Source organism: Schistocerca americana, chromosome 11, assembly GCF_021461395.2.
Source record: "Schistocerca americana isolate TAMUIC-IGC-003095 chromosome 11, iqSchAmer2.1, whole genome shotgun sequence".
NCBI classification, from domain to species: domain Eukaryota; kingdom Metazoa; phylum Arthropoda; class Insecta; order Orthoptera; family Acrididae; genus Schistocerca; species Schistocerca americana.
This window is the reverse complement of record NC_060129.1, coordinates 43,523,943-43,539,501: the sequence shown is the minus strand read 5'-3', so window position 1 is coordinate 43,539,501 and position 15,559 is coordinate 43,523,943. Positions and strand designations below refer to the sequence as shown.

The window sequence follows — 15,559 nt, the reverse complement described above, 5'->3', positions numbered from 1 at the left end:
GTCAGAAGCCTGATGACATAACCAGTTAATAGAGAACCGATCTTTTTTTAGCGTGTATAATTTGTAAGTTATGCGCATCATACGTTACGACACAATCACGAATCTAGCCAGTGTGGGTTTCAGTTGTCTCGCATACCGTCATAGTTTTTTTGTTGCGGGGTATGGTTTCGATTCCAACTTCTGTCATGTATTTTAAACACAACCGAAAAGATCTCCTTCACGTCTAGTAACGTCTAGTTGCACCTTCGTTCAGGACCCGCATTATAAACATCATATCGCTTCGCTACCATGTGAGGGACAGCTGGTTTAGGTTGGGCCATAGCAGAGGCACAAGTTGCAGCGAACAGAAACTCTGTCGCCAGTGAGCTTCCTTACACCAGAAACTTTATTGTATTTAATGGGCCAGTGGTCATTTCAGGTTGTAATGGTACTTGAATTACGCAACCATTACGGCACCTCACCTGAACCTCTCGATACCAGCAATATTCTACTGTGTTTCTGTAAAGTAGTTAACATATTTCTGAGACAACATTCAGATTTGATTTCATTTTTGATACATCGATATGTTTATATTGCAATGATTTTATTCTTATATGTATTCTTTCTTTTGTCACAATTATCTTTGTCGTACTTGTAACTCTGATTTTTGGGCGCGTAAGTAGTTAGAGAGTCCGACCTTGGAAAAGTCAAGTCTTGGTCGTAATGTTCGAAAGACGCATATTGTAGTCAGCTTATAAAATGTGAACTTTAACAGTGAGGAAGATGTTTTCAAGTATGTTTTGTATTGTGAAGTGATGTTTTGTGTGTTACGTGATATTGCAACAAAAGCAATAAAAAAGAATTCTTAAACTTAAATTCGGAGTGCTGATTATTTTTTTACATTGTGCTAACTTTGAAAGGTTTAACCTTCAAGAATGGTTTGTGAAACACATCTACAAAACTTTTGAATATAGCAGAATAAAACCTAGGCCTCTTTGCATCCGAGCTTGGAATCATCACCACCTAGATTTTCGACGATTGAGCCATGAATTTACAACGAGACCAGCGTGGCAAACACGAAAAGAGTGCCTAGTTTATTCACTATTACATGAAATGACTTTATTAACTGTGCTCTAATGACACCTGCCACATAATAACTTTGTTTTTACTCGATAATGCAGTATTTAGCAGCGAGAGCAACACCACAATCATTATTAAATTTTGACCTTTGTTGTGGTAGGGTTGTTAGAAGCTCACAGGTCTCTGTTTTATTTGAACTTGAGTCGTTGCGAAATTTGACGCTGGACTCCGATTCGAATTCGAATCTCCTCATTTGTGGTGTCTGACCGACACGGAGCGATATAGTTCGACCATTTCGTTGTTTTCCGCAAGGTTGCAAACTACCTTAGGTCTCGTCGAAAGGCACATACACTTTGTGATCAAAAGTATCCGGACACCCCCAGAAACCTAGTTTTTCATATTAGGTGCATTATGCCGCCACCTACTGCCAGTTACTCCATATCAGCGACCTCAGTAGTCATTAGAGATCGTGAGAGAAAAGAATGGGGCACCCCACGGAAGTCACGGGCTTCGAACGTGGTCAGGTGATTGGGTGTCACTTCTGTCATACGTGGGATTTCCACACTCTTAGACATTCCTAGGTCGACTGTTTCCGATGTGATAGTGAAGTGAAAACGTGAAGGGACACGTACAGCACAAAATTGTACAGGCCGACCTCGTCTGTTGACTGACAGAGGCCACCGACAGTTGAAGAGGGTCGTAGTGTGTAATAGGCAGAAATCTATCCAGACCATCTCACAGGAATTCCAAACGGCATCATGAACCACTGCAAGTACTATGACAGGTGGGAGGTTAGAAAACTTGGATTTCATGGTCGAGCGGCTGCTCATACGCCACACTTCACATCGGTAAATGCCAAACGATGCCTCGCCTGGTGCAAGCAGCGTAAACGTTGGTCGACTGAACAGTGGAAAAACGTTGTGTGGAGTGACGAATCACGGTACAAAATGTGGTGATCCGATGGCAGGGTGTGGGTGTGGCGAATTCCCAGTGACCGTCATCTACCAGCGTGAGTAGTGCCAACAGTAAAATATGAAGGCGGTGGTGTTATGGCGTGGTCGTGTTTTTCATCGAGGGGACTTGCACCCATTGTTGTTTCGCGTGGCACTATCACAGAACAGGCCTACATTGATGTTTTAACCGCCTTCTTGCTTCCCACTTTTGAAGAGCAATTCGCCGATGGCGATCGCACCTTTCATCACGATCGAGCACCTGTTCATAATGCACGGCCTATGGCGGGGTGGTTACATGACAATATCAACCCTGTAATGGACAGTGCTGTACAGAGTCCTGACCTGAATCTTGTTGTTGTTGCTGTGGTCTTCAGTCCTGAGACTGGTTTGATGCAGCTCTCCATGCTACTCTATCCTGTGCAAGCTTCTTCATCTCCCAGTACCTACTACAACCTACATCCTTCTGAATCTGTTTAGTGTATTCATCTCTTGGTCTCCCTCTACGATTTTACCCTCCAATACTAAATTGGTGATCCCTCGATGTCTCAGAACATGTCCTACCAACCGATCCCTTCTTCTAGTCAAGTTGTGCCACAAGCTCCTCTTCTCCCCAGTTCTATTCAATACCCCCTCATTAATTATGTGATCTACCCATCTAATCTTCAGCATTCTTCTGTAGCACCACATTTCGAAAGCTTCTATTCTCTTCTTGTCCAAACTATTTATCGTCCACGTTTCACTTCCATACACGGCTACACTCCATACAAATACTTTCAGAAACGACTTCCTGACACTTAAATCGATACTCGATGTTAACAAATTTCTCTTCTTCAGAAAAGCTTTCCTTGTCATTGCCAGTCTACATTTTATATCCTCTCTACTTCATCAGTTATTTTGCTCCCCAAATAGCAAAACTCCTTTACTACTTTAAGTGTCTCATTTCCTAATCTAATTCCCTCAGCATCACCCGACTTAATTCAACTACATTCCATTATCCTCGTCTTGCTTTTTTTGATGTTCATCTTATACCCTCCTTTCATGACACTGTCCATTCCGTTCAACTGCTCTTTCAAGTCCTTTGCTGTCTCTGGCAGAATTACAATGTCATCGGCGAACCTCAAAGTTTTTATTTCTTCTCCATGAATTTTAATACCTACTCCGAATTTTTCTTTTGTTTCCTTCACTGCTTGATCAATACACAGATTGAATAACATCGGGGATAGGCTACAACCCTGTCTCACTCCCTTCCCAACCACTGCTTCCCTTTCATGCCCCTCAACTCTTATAACTGCCATCTGGTTTCTGCACAAATTGTAAATAGCCTGTCGCTCCCTGTATTTTATCCCTGCCACCTTCAGAATTGGAGGGCAGCGTGGAGGGTAAAAATCGTAGAGGGAGACCAAGAGATGAATACACCAAGCAGATTCAGAAGGATGTAGGTTGCAGTAGGTACTGGGAGATGAAGAAGCTTGCACAGGATAGAGTAGCACGGAGAGCTGCATCAAACCAGTCTCAGGACTGAAGACCACAACAACAACAACAACCTTCAGAATTTGAAAGAGAGTATTCCAGTCAACATTGTCAAAAGCATTCTCTAAGTCTACAAATGCTAGAACCTGAATCTTATGGAACACTTTTGGGATGTTTTGGAACGCTGACTTCGTGTCAGGCCTTCGATACCTCTCCTCAGTGCAGCACTCCGTGAAGAATGGGCTGCCATTTCGCAAGAAACCTTCCAGCACCTCACTGGACGTATCCCTGCGAGAGTGGAATTTGTTATCACGGCTAAGGGTTACCGAAGGTTGGCGCCACGAACTTTTAAGTCATTTTCAGCAAGTGTCCGGATATTTTTGATCACATACTGTATGTGGGTTCGAATCCTGGTCCAGAACAAAACTAATCATGGTTTCATTTCAAGCCCTAGCATATACACACCGAACTACTAGTGATAAATAATTTTCATTTTTAATGTCTCTTCATGTCTTCTCAGCAACAACGAAAGGTGCCGTTATTTCTCGTCAACCATGCACGCACCTCATTACTGGTGTGCAAACAATTCCTGGGTAGAAAAAGACGGCGGTAGGTACCGGGCTCGATCCTCGGTCAGGAAAAAAATTATATCCTCATTTCAAATTCGAATATCTCGCTGCTGGTGAAAAAATTCGATATCTAACATCTGATTTTACATCGTTAACAATCTGATTGCTTGCTGGGTTAGAGTCTGTGTCACAAAACTTCATCTTAAACACGTGCAGACTGTACTACTTGAAATTATATGAAACGTTTCTCGTGGTTAGTTAACAGGGAGATGGGAGTCTCGACAGTATTCCAGCCACAGTACTATATTTCAAGTTTACATTTGCCAACTGTTACTGGTGGAAACTTCGATATTTCGCGACTCTTTATGCCTGCTCACCGATGACGAAAGTTGCTGTCAGCGAGTCTCGTTCAGCACGAAAGTTTTCCTTAGTTACAGTGGCTAAAGCCGATTGGTTGCTATCCAGATCCAGAACAAAAAAGGACGTCATGTCGTTGGGACTAATACTTGTTCAATCATGAGTACAGAGAAATTAGTGCTGGCACTATGTCAATTTTGAGGTTTCTAGAGAGCGCTTGATGCCGTTAGTCACACTGCTTTTAACTGGTTAGTTCAACAATCACTTTATGACAAACCACTCATATCAGGAACGACTTTTCACAAGTGGGGGGAAAACCATTAAAAGAGCAAAAATACCTCGAATTAGCAGAGAACTTTACTAGTCGAGACATTATCTCAAAATATCTTGTTCGTAAAAATGTTTAACTTTGCCGAAAGATTGCTGTAATGATATATGTGATTCAATTTCTAATGAGTGTGGTAGTGACTTTGAAATGTCACTGTAGCCCGCATCTCGTGGTCGTGCGGTAGCGTTCTCGCTTCCCGCGCCCGGGTTCCTGGGTTCGATTCCCGGAGGGGTCAGGGATTTTCTCTGCCTCGTGATGGCTGGGTGTTGTGTGACGTCCTTAGGTTAGTTAGGTTTAAGTAGTTCTAAGTTCTAGGGGACTGATGACCATAGATGTTAAGTCCCATAGTGCTCAGAGCCATTTGAACCATTTTGAAATGTCACTGTAACAAAATTGAGTTTACATGTGTTAAGGACTGTCTGATTTCTAATGATGCGTTTCCTAGAATTTGCATCTGGACTGATTGCTTTAATCCTTGTGACGTCTTGAGGTAGCAATTTTGGAAAGTCAAACGACCGTACTGCAATGATATTAGAGGACCCGCAAGACAGTTACGTTATGCGGGTTGCGTGCAAATCAGGCGAAACGCAATTCAGGTTATTCATATAGTTTTGTGGATGGTAGTACGCTAAAATTAAGATGTAAAGTGATTCATGTTGTGCATATTGTATTATAGCTAGGTCTGATGTGACTTGGATAAAAACTGAAACCAGAGTAATATACAAATCTAAACTTTTAACTAACAATTTTGCAAATATTTTCCACGCTCGTGTTTGTGCGTTACTCAGTCCAAAGCAGTTAAGTATGATGGGGCTACATTAATCTACGAATACGTGTGTTAGGAGTGTAGTACTGTTCAACGGAGGCCTTCACGGAAGTTGCAAAAACTGATCGTGAACCGTGTCGGGCGCTGTACATCTGCAACAGACCAAGTAATTAAACACGAATTCGAAGCAAAATTTGTTAATTTGACCGGTACCACACTCTTACACGAAGATTTATGAGTGCTTAACAGAGGCTTAAGCTTTAACTTGCCACCAAACTTTATTTATGAGTTACTTAAAGAAATTATTTCATAGATTAAAAGTGGCTGCAAGGTGCTAAAGTTGTCTAAACCTGTACAGGCGAAAATATCTAAACCTGTACAGGCGAATATATCAATAAAAACATATATCCTGGCGGAGGTTCGATTCCTCCCTCGGGCATGGGTGTGTGTGTTTGTTTGTCCTTAGGATAATTTAGGTTAAGTAGTGTGTAAGCTTATGGACTGATGACCTTAGCAGTTAAGTCCCATAAGATTTCACACACATTTGAACATTTTTTGAAAAACATATAATTCGCTTGCACTTTCTCGTAATAAAAATGGACCTTTGAAGTGCCTGTGTAACACGGTACAGAAATTAAACTAAAAACTGGTAAAAAAATAAGATGTCGCTACGAAGGCTGACTAGAGTTCCCCAGTTGTTCTCGTTAACGATGCCGATAACATTTTTAAAACAGAAATATATTTTGAAGACAATGAAATAGTCCAGGTAAATAGTCACTTGCGCCTTTTGCTAATGTTATCAGGAATGCTATTAACAATTCTACTATGCTTCCAGATACTAAATGGAGGAAGAAAAAGTCACTGATGATCTAACAATGCCACTTTTACGAGCACGAAGCTCCGTAAAGAAAACCATCATATTCGTCCTGTAGATAGCGCTTGTAAAAGTCCCAAATACTCTGTAAATATCTTTTGTCAAGCTAAAATTAAAGAGTTTTGTGCCTTCCAAAAACTGTTCAGTGTCAAAAATAGCTCTGAGATGGCACAGTTTTACAAAATACAGTCTTGCCTGAAAATGAACGTCTTGCATCCTTCGATGTTAAGAATCTTTATACGAATGTGCCAATTTATGAAACATTAGAGGTTATTTATAACAATTTCATTGTTTTTGAATGTCAACATCTTTACGCCAGTGACTGTTATAGGTTTTTATTACACTATTGTAATTTCGGCCTTAGGCCATTATCAAGTGCTGATAATGGCCTAAGGCCGAAACTGCAATCGCATAATAAAAATCTATAACAGTCACTGGCGTAAAGATGATGTCCAAACAGTTTTGTATGACTGTGAATCCCAACTACAACAATTATAATTTCATTGTTTGGAAAAATAGACCCTACATATATGCTGCTGAGCTAATGGAGTCACTTGATATATCCTTATCTTTTAATAACTTTACTCCTAATAAGAAAATTTGTCAGCAAAAAATAGTCTTGTAATGGGTTCAAGTCTCTCAGGAATCCTTTCAAAAAATTTTATAAATTTTCTAGAGAGCGAATTGTTTGATACGTACGCCACAGCATGAGAATAGATTACAGTGTAAAGCAGAAACGTCGACCACGTTTTCATAATCTTGTCAGGCGATGAAAATGACGTTCAGGACCTAACGAATATTTCCAATTCTTTACATAGAAATATGGAGTTAACTCATGAAATCGAAGTAATGGATTCAATAAAATTTTGTGGACTTACAAATCACCAGAACAGGACATACTGTTAAAATTGAAACATATCGTAAGCCAACAGCAACGATTTTGATTACATCGCAAGAGTCATGTCACCTATCAACTCAAAAGTATGTTTATTTTACTTGAAGGTTTTATCGGCTAGCTGAGTTAGGCTGCTCAAAAGATATGATTGAGGAGGAAACTGACGTGGTGCTTCAAGTCAGAATGTCTAACGGCGTCACAGCGGCGGCAGTCAGGAGAATTGAAAGAAAGATATTTAACAGAGTAGAAAAGAATGAAGTGGTTAACAAGGAGGCGGAAAAGTATGTTTCGTTGTCATACTATGAGTCCATGTGAGATAGGATAGCAGATGTCTTCCGCAAATATAATAATGCAGTGGGATATCAAACGAATAATAAACTGGGTAAATTGCTGCGACAACTCAGAACCACCACCTAATAAATTCCGTATTACTGGTATCTATAAAATTTTCTGCGGTTCATGTGGGAAATATTACATCTAGCAAACCGTAAGGGAGTTTCAAATTAGATTTCATGAATATGGATACGTAATTAATCGGAGAGCGCTGCAATTTCATTTAAAGGAGAACTATCAGCTTAAAAATACTGAATATGAGCTGTCCAGTTTGCATTTTAGTAATAAGAGCATAATATTGGATATTTTTGAAAAAATTGAAATTTATATGGGTAATAAGTTAGAGTGAGAATTTATAAGAAATGAGCAGATATCAAGCACTAGTAGGTGGTTCTTTGAGTTTTTCAATGATTTTGTTGCGAATAGGAAAAAGCAATGAAAACCCATCCAGATTATTTCGTTTCGGTTTCACTATATTTATGGAATTTTAATGTCGACATATAAGTTTATCAGTGAACGGTCTTTCAGAAGTTTTACTGTAAATATAAAGCTGGCATGTAGTAATACATTTATTCTACGAAATCTGAATTGTTGTGTTGTACTTTATTGTTGACTTTCTTACATAACTGTGATGGTAAATTTGAAATAATTTTAATTATATTTGCCTTATTTAAAAATAATTATTTCAATTAACTTTGCATCAGATGTGATACCCTCTACTGCAATCACGAGCAAATCACATAATTTGGTTCTGTATGACGTTGTTGTTAATAGAATACTGCTTTTTACAACTGACGTTTGTGCACACAAGTGCTGGCTGAACTTTTGCTCTTTTGTATTAATATTCCCTTTTTTAACATGCATCAGAAGTGCTACCCGCTAGCGATAAGGGTTTACATTATGGCTCCATTAGCGGTACCTCAACATTGCAACTGTAATCAGCTGCTGTTAGGTCTACTCTTTGTACACAACGACAAATGTTTTGCTAGACTTTTGTACTGAAGTTATTCAACGGCCCTGTCAATGCTTGTAATGATCTTAAATGGCGTGTATTTAAGTTGTATACAATTAATTTCATTTGAGGTTCATGTAATGTCATTTTTTGATTGCGCTGCCTTGTATGATATCATTATTTGCACTTGTCTTTATTATTTGTCACAATGTCACCTGATGATGGGCTACACCCGAAGTGCGTCTGATGACAATGGATTCCATACCATATCGATATGTATTACGTAGGCCACTTATCAGCATTTTTATAGTCAGCTTTTATTGTTTTTAACGAGTTCTCCTGCCGGATTCTACAGTTATTTTAACCCAAAAAAAATTAAGCCTACGTGAGGTGATCACAATGTCTCCCCCATTAGTAGAAGATGTGACTTTGCACAATGAATGGCATGTTCGACACTTTCGGGTTGCATACCCTACTTACACTTCAACATGTCTTTAAAAAGTATGTTCCAAGTGACAGTCAAAAATTATTAACGGAAACTTATATTTTTTTAAAACATTTTGCGGTGCTCACAAAGTACCCTCATGGTTCTTTGGAAATACACTTTACTGAAAATACGTTGGCACTGCTAGGGTTTAGATTTCCAGCTGCTGGCGTATATTATCAAGTCCTCTAATTCAATGGCTCTGAGCACTATGGGACTCAACTGCTGAGGTCATTAGTCCCCTAGAACTGAGAACTAGTTAAACCTAACTAACCTAAGGACATCACAAACATCCATGCCCGAGGCAGGATTCGAACCTGCGACCGTAGCGGTCTTGCGGTTCCAGACTGCAGCGCCTTTAACCGCACGGCCACTTCGGCCGGCCCTCTAATTCAGTGCAGCTTTATCTCAACAGCTACTATTGTTTTTGAAGGAGCACTGTCAGTTTGGGATGCCTCAGGGAATACGTGATGGTAAGCAAAACAAATGATTTTCATGTAATATTTATGCATTTCTTTATATATGTAGCACAAAAATGCCGCTATGAGTCAAAGGAACTCATTTAAAAATTATAAGTAGAAAGACTACAAATGGGTGTAGTGCAAATCATCTAATAAATACAGTAACAAATAAACCGTTAGTTTAAGGCCGAAGTGAAGCACGTGAAGGTTTTGTTCATCAAGCAGAGAGGGCAGTCAGAGGTGGCCAAGTGTATAGTTTGTATACAAGTTGTATCCTAATTAGTAGCGAAATTTATGTGTCTTGCCCTCAGATGCTTATTTATGATTCTCTGGTTCAGAATTTCGTTGCAATGGCAAGTGTATTAGCGTGATGCTGTGGTGAGGCTTTGTAAACTCTGTGGTGATTGCATAAAGATTTCATTTTGTTAGGTACATTTCATTCTTTGCAATGTGTGAGTTAATTTGCAACAAACGTAACTGCGTTATGACTCCTGTAATTCATTGCAAACTTTTCAAGTTTCTTGCAGTTGCTTACTCAGTTTCGAAGTATGACAATAATTATGGTCATTACCGGGAACACAAGCGTATCACTTTGGAGGCTATAAGATGCAAAAAGAGTCAAATTTCTTAACTGAATACCATCTTTTTACTGCGTGACAAAGACTACAGAGCAGGCAGAGTACTGGGATCACTGCATCTTAACTGGTGGGCTGACGGCACACATAAATATTAATAACTGCATTTGGGTGTGAGGGAAAGCTGCTCACACATCACCGGCTTTCTTTGTGTTCTTGCACTTTGACAGAGTGTCTAGTCTGTCTAAAAAGTTGATATGTTGCCATGGACGGTGGGAGGGTGGCGCAGATTCTAATACTAATACTACATGTCATACTAAATTGTTAATTCTCAGGTACCTGTGATATAAAAAAGGTACTGTATGCTAGGGACGGGAAAAACTGACGGGTTAAACCAGTACCGATATTTTAGATCTGAATAGCCGGTATTTTTCGCTATTTGTTTGGTGTCAGTTATAACAGCTGTTTCTATTTTTCACCAGTAACTTAATAAAAAACCGAAACATCAATTAACCGTAGTTTCAGTGCTAAAATTTTTCGTTTTAAATAATCCTTTCTTAGAGAATGGGTAATTTTTATTTCTAAAATTTGCATTACTTTAAAAATCTTCTGTTATTGTAGGAAATGGGAAATGTAATCAGTGCTATTTTATGAATAATGCCGGCAGATGGTTCAAATGACTCTAAGCACTATGGGACTTAACATCTGAGGTCATCGGACCACGAGACTTAGAACAGCTTAAACCTAACTAACCTAAGGACATCACACGCATCCATGCCCGAGGCAGGATTCGAACCTGCGACCGTAGCAGCCGCGTGGTTCCGGACTGAAGCGCCTAGAACCGCTCGGCCACTCCGGCCGGCAACGCCAGCAGAAACGAGCAAGAATTGGCACGGCATTGCTGTTACAATGTGGCGTGGCTTGTTGGATGGCACGTGTGTACGTGCAATGTGCGATACTTGCCGCATATAGTCTGTATGGTAGTTTCTGCGTCGTCAGGCATCAATTGTTTTACAGAATGCCAACCATCCCCAGGCTGGAAGTCTTTACGAAGTGCAGCATGAGTCAAGTACAATGCTCCATTTGATTTAAAAGATTAAAAATGGAAGAAGCCACAAGAAACTTGTGACAATGATATGAGGAGAAAACCCGTAACATAACAATTCACTCATACTTACAATAAAAATAGAAAACAGCCGATCTGCTGCATGTGTCTAATTAACAAACCTTTGTCTCCTTGTAGCCCTTGAAAACGGACAAATTAACACGAAAAATAGAATTCTCCACTCTCCGTTTTCATCCTTTACCACTGACTACTGGTAATGCCCAATGGTCCGCGATTACAACATGATTTTTGAGGAGAGTTTGGAAAAAATAAGAACCAATAAGAGAACACTGGTGATTTTTTTTGTATTGCAGTATTCAATCACGTATCAGTTTTCGAGAAAAGCAGCGAGTGGTGGATCGACTAAGTCTTCTTTTATTAATCTGTTTAATTGAATATTTTGAGTCTAGAATGAGATTTTCACTCTGCAGCGGAGTGTGCGCTGATATGAAACTTCCTGGCAGATTAAAACTATGTGCCGGACCGAGACTCGAACTCGGGACCTTTGCCCGCGAAAGGAAAATGTCCCGAGTTTGAGTCTCGATCCGGCACGCAGTTTTAATCTGCCAGGAAGTTTTATTTTGATTCGGTGCGTCTTAAAAATGAGCGAGTATGAATTCTTCAAACTGTTTGATTTCTAAATTTACTACGTTAGGAAATAATAAGACTAAAGAACCGAAAATCATTTCAGAAACCGGTTATTTTGAGCGGTTTTAACAGTCCAGTTAAACTGGAGTTGAAAGAAACCGATATAACTGAATACCGGTTATTTCAGCGATAAGCGCCAGCCCTATTGCATGTGTAACTCCCTGGTTCGATGTAATAAGTACAAGAAATAAATAAAAAGTTTGTTGTGCGTGATAGGTGATTCACGACTGCAGTGGCGGTGTTTACCTGCTGAGAAGAGGTGGCACGAAGCGACGAAGAGCAGCGCGAGAAGCAGCACAGTCCGTAGCCCCGCCATGTCCTCTGGTCTCTGCTCCCTCGACACACTGGCTGGCTAGTGAGCCTAACCGCTCAGCGCACTCTTATTGGCTGCTGCGGACGCTTGGAGGCCATTGGTCGGTCTGATAATTCCCTCTCTTACGTCACCTGCCTGGCCGCTCTCCCGCGTGCAGACTCAATTGTAAGATTGCTAGACGCTCGTCACACAGCTACATGCTGTTGTTGCGGTCTTCAGTCGCAAATACTGGTTTGACGCAGCTCTCTGCGCTAGTCCATCCTGGGCAACACTCTTCGTCTCGGCATAACTACTGCAGCTTACAGCTGTACATTGGGTGACCAGATGCAGTTGTTTAAAAAGGAGGACAAGTAGCTTCGAAAAGGAGGACAAAGGAAAAAAAAAGAGGACACATCACACATATGAACTGCAGATGAAGATACCACCCGTCACGTGTGGACAAGTCACGTGACTGCCGGAAATTACCGGTAAAACTAGTAGTTAATTGATGACTAACTGAAAACCTCAGCTGCCGACAGGTGTTGTTGTGTGTGTGTGAAATGTTATGGGACTTAACTGCTAAGGTCATCAGTCCCTAAGTTTACACACTACTTAACCTAAATTATCCTAAGGACAAACACACACACCCATGCCCGAGGGAGGACTCGAACCTCCGCCGGGACCAGCCGCACAGTCCATGAGTGCAGCGCTTTTAGACCGCGCGGCTAATCGCGCGGCAGGTGTTGTTGATATACTTCGATGTGGACAGCTGGAAATGTGTGCCCCGACCGGGACTCAAACCTGGGACCTCCTGCTTACATGGCAGATGCTATATCCATCTCAGCCACCGAGGATACAGATGAACAGCGTGACTGCAGGGACTTATCCCTTGCACGCTTCCCGTGAGACTCACATTCCCAACTGTTCACAATTCTACATATGTAATGTACCTTACAGACATTTGCCCATCCACTCATTACTCGCGCACGCTTTGGCGATTCCCGTAAGAGTTTGGGCAACCTGTGTGCAGCTGAGGTTTTCAGTTAGTCATCATTTATTCCAGGGAAAAGCTACACGGTCATCAACAGTAACTGTTCTTTCGAGAACAGTTACTGTCTTCATATATACAGTTAAAGGCTACCCAGCCATTGACCCTCGTCTGTGCCAATGCGCACAGGTTCCCCAAACTCTTACGGGAATCGCCAAAGCGTGCGCGAGTAATGAGTGGGTGGGCAAATGTCTATAAAAAGGTACAATACATATGTAGAATTGTGGACAGTTGGGAATGTGAGCCTCACGGGAAGCGTGCAAGGGATAAATCCCTGCAGTCGCGCTATTCATCTGTTTCCTCGGTGGCTCAGATGGATAGAGCGTCTGCCATGTAAGCTGGAGGTCCCGGTAGGAGCACACATTTTTCAGCTGCCCACATCGAAGTATATCAACAACACCTGTCGGCAGCTGAGGTTTTCAGATAGTCATCATTTATTCCAGGGAAAAGCTGCACAGTCATCAACAGTAACTGTTCTTTCGAGAACAAGTTACTGTCTTCGTATGTATAGTAGTTAATTGTTACTCGTGATCAGCTGGTGATCCCCAGAGCAATATCTTTTTATTTTAGATTAAAAACATTGACTGTGGTGACAGTCTGGCATCAGTTGTTTTTATATTTACGCGTAGTTTTAAGATTTAACAAATACGGCTGCCTAAACGCCACTCCTGATTGGCTACTTCCACGTTACTTGTCCAAATCTGACGGGTGGTATCCTCACCTGCAGTATTCCCCACCAAAGATACGATAACTTTTAATAAATGAGTTTATTATTTTTTTATGCTTCAGAGTGGCAATATGATGTTCAATATCTTGGCCACCTCTGGAAGAAATTTAACATTTCAGTGACAAAGCAACATGGATTTCGCTTTATAGCGCTCAGGTCTCCAATAAGATTGCGTGTTTCTGCCGGGAATTAAAACTAGTTGTCAATTGTTACTAATGGTCAGGTGGTGGTTAACTGAGCAATATAAAGAAATTAAAGACATTGATTGTGGTGACAGTGTGGCGTCAATTGTTTTGTTATGTCAACAACACGGAATTGTTTACAAAGCGAAAAACGTAAGAGCATTCACCTCCCTTCATTCGACGCATCGCTACCAACACCTACAATTCAAGCAGCAGCTGACGGCATGTAAACTGTACTTTAACCTTCCGAAAACAAATAAAGTGAATGACTATGAAACAATGAAACAAAACCATGACACTCTGTCGGGTTATTTCTTACCTTTATTGGCCACTGAGACGTATGTTCCAGCCTCCTCATATCTTACATTCCGCTTCAAATTTATTTCTCCCTTTCTTGAAAGCCGGATATTTGCAGGAAAGGACATCAGAAAATGTACACTTTCGTATAGGTGTAGCCAAATATTTTACGTAACTCACGCGGTTACAAATTACACTCACAAATCACACGTGCACTACAGGGAGCCACGCCAATACAAAGCGAGGATACGAAACGAAAATTTTAAATAATCGATATCTGCATTCGCCTATAACTCGATCAATGATAACATCGACGATCCTGGCGCCACCTACTAAAACCGCTTTCGTGCTTGTTTATCATGAAGGCTGTGTCAATAAAAATGGTTCAAATGGATCTGAGCACTATGGGACTTAACATATGAGGTCATCAGTCCCCTAGAATTTAGAACTACTTAAACCTAACTAACCTAAGGACATCACACACATCCATGCCCGAGGCAGGACTGGAACCTGCGACCGTAGCGGTCGCGCGGTTCCAGACTGAAGCACCTAGAACCGCTCGGCCACACAGGGCGGCCTGTGCCGAGTATTTAAGAAAAGAGCAGTAGAACAGGACGAATTGTAAATGTAACTGTATTACGCTCAACTTTGCGAAAAAGCCGGACACTAAAAATCCGCCCGGACCTCGGACAAAAAACAAAAAAGGAGGACATGTCAGGATTAATCCGGACGTCTGGTCACCCTAAGCTTACAGCCACCTGAAGCTGATTATTATTGGAGTCAGGCCTTGCCATCCCTCGACAGCAGTGGTAGCCAAACTTATTTGGAAGAAGAGCCAGTACTGACTTAGGGGAGCAGCATCTCGGGCCGAATATGTACCGATCTTATTCAAATGGCTCTGAGCACTATGGAACTTAATATCTGAGGTCATCAGTCCCCTAGAACTTAGAACTACGTAAACCTAACTAACCTAAGGACATCACACACATCCATGCCCGAGGCAGGATTCGAACCTGCGACCGTAGCGGTCACGCGGTTCCAGACTGAAGCGCCTAATACCGCACGGCCATACCGGCCGGCACCCATCTTATTATTAATCGTTAACCTATACAGGGTGTTACAAAAAGGTACGGCCAAACTTTCAGGAAACATTCCTCACACTCAAAGAAAGAAAATATGTTATA

At 41.1% G+C, this 15,559-nt stretch overlaps 1 long non-coding RNA gene across 1 annotated transcript in view; it reads right to left on the bottom strand.

Annotated features, from left to right (window-relative positions):
* LOC124554198 overlaps positions 1-12,431 on the bottom strand; it is a 193,690-nt gene extending 181,259 nt beyond the window's left edge. The window contains exon 1 of the long non-coding RNA XR_006968287.1: positions 12,076-12,431. This is a non-coding gene — a long non-coding RNA (uncharacterized LOC124554198). The remainder of the gene's footprint in view (positions 1-12,075) is intronic.
* Positions 12,432-15,559: the final 3,128 nt, after the last annotated feature.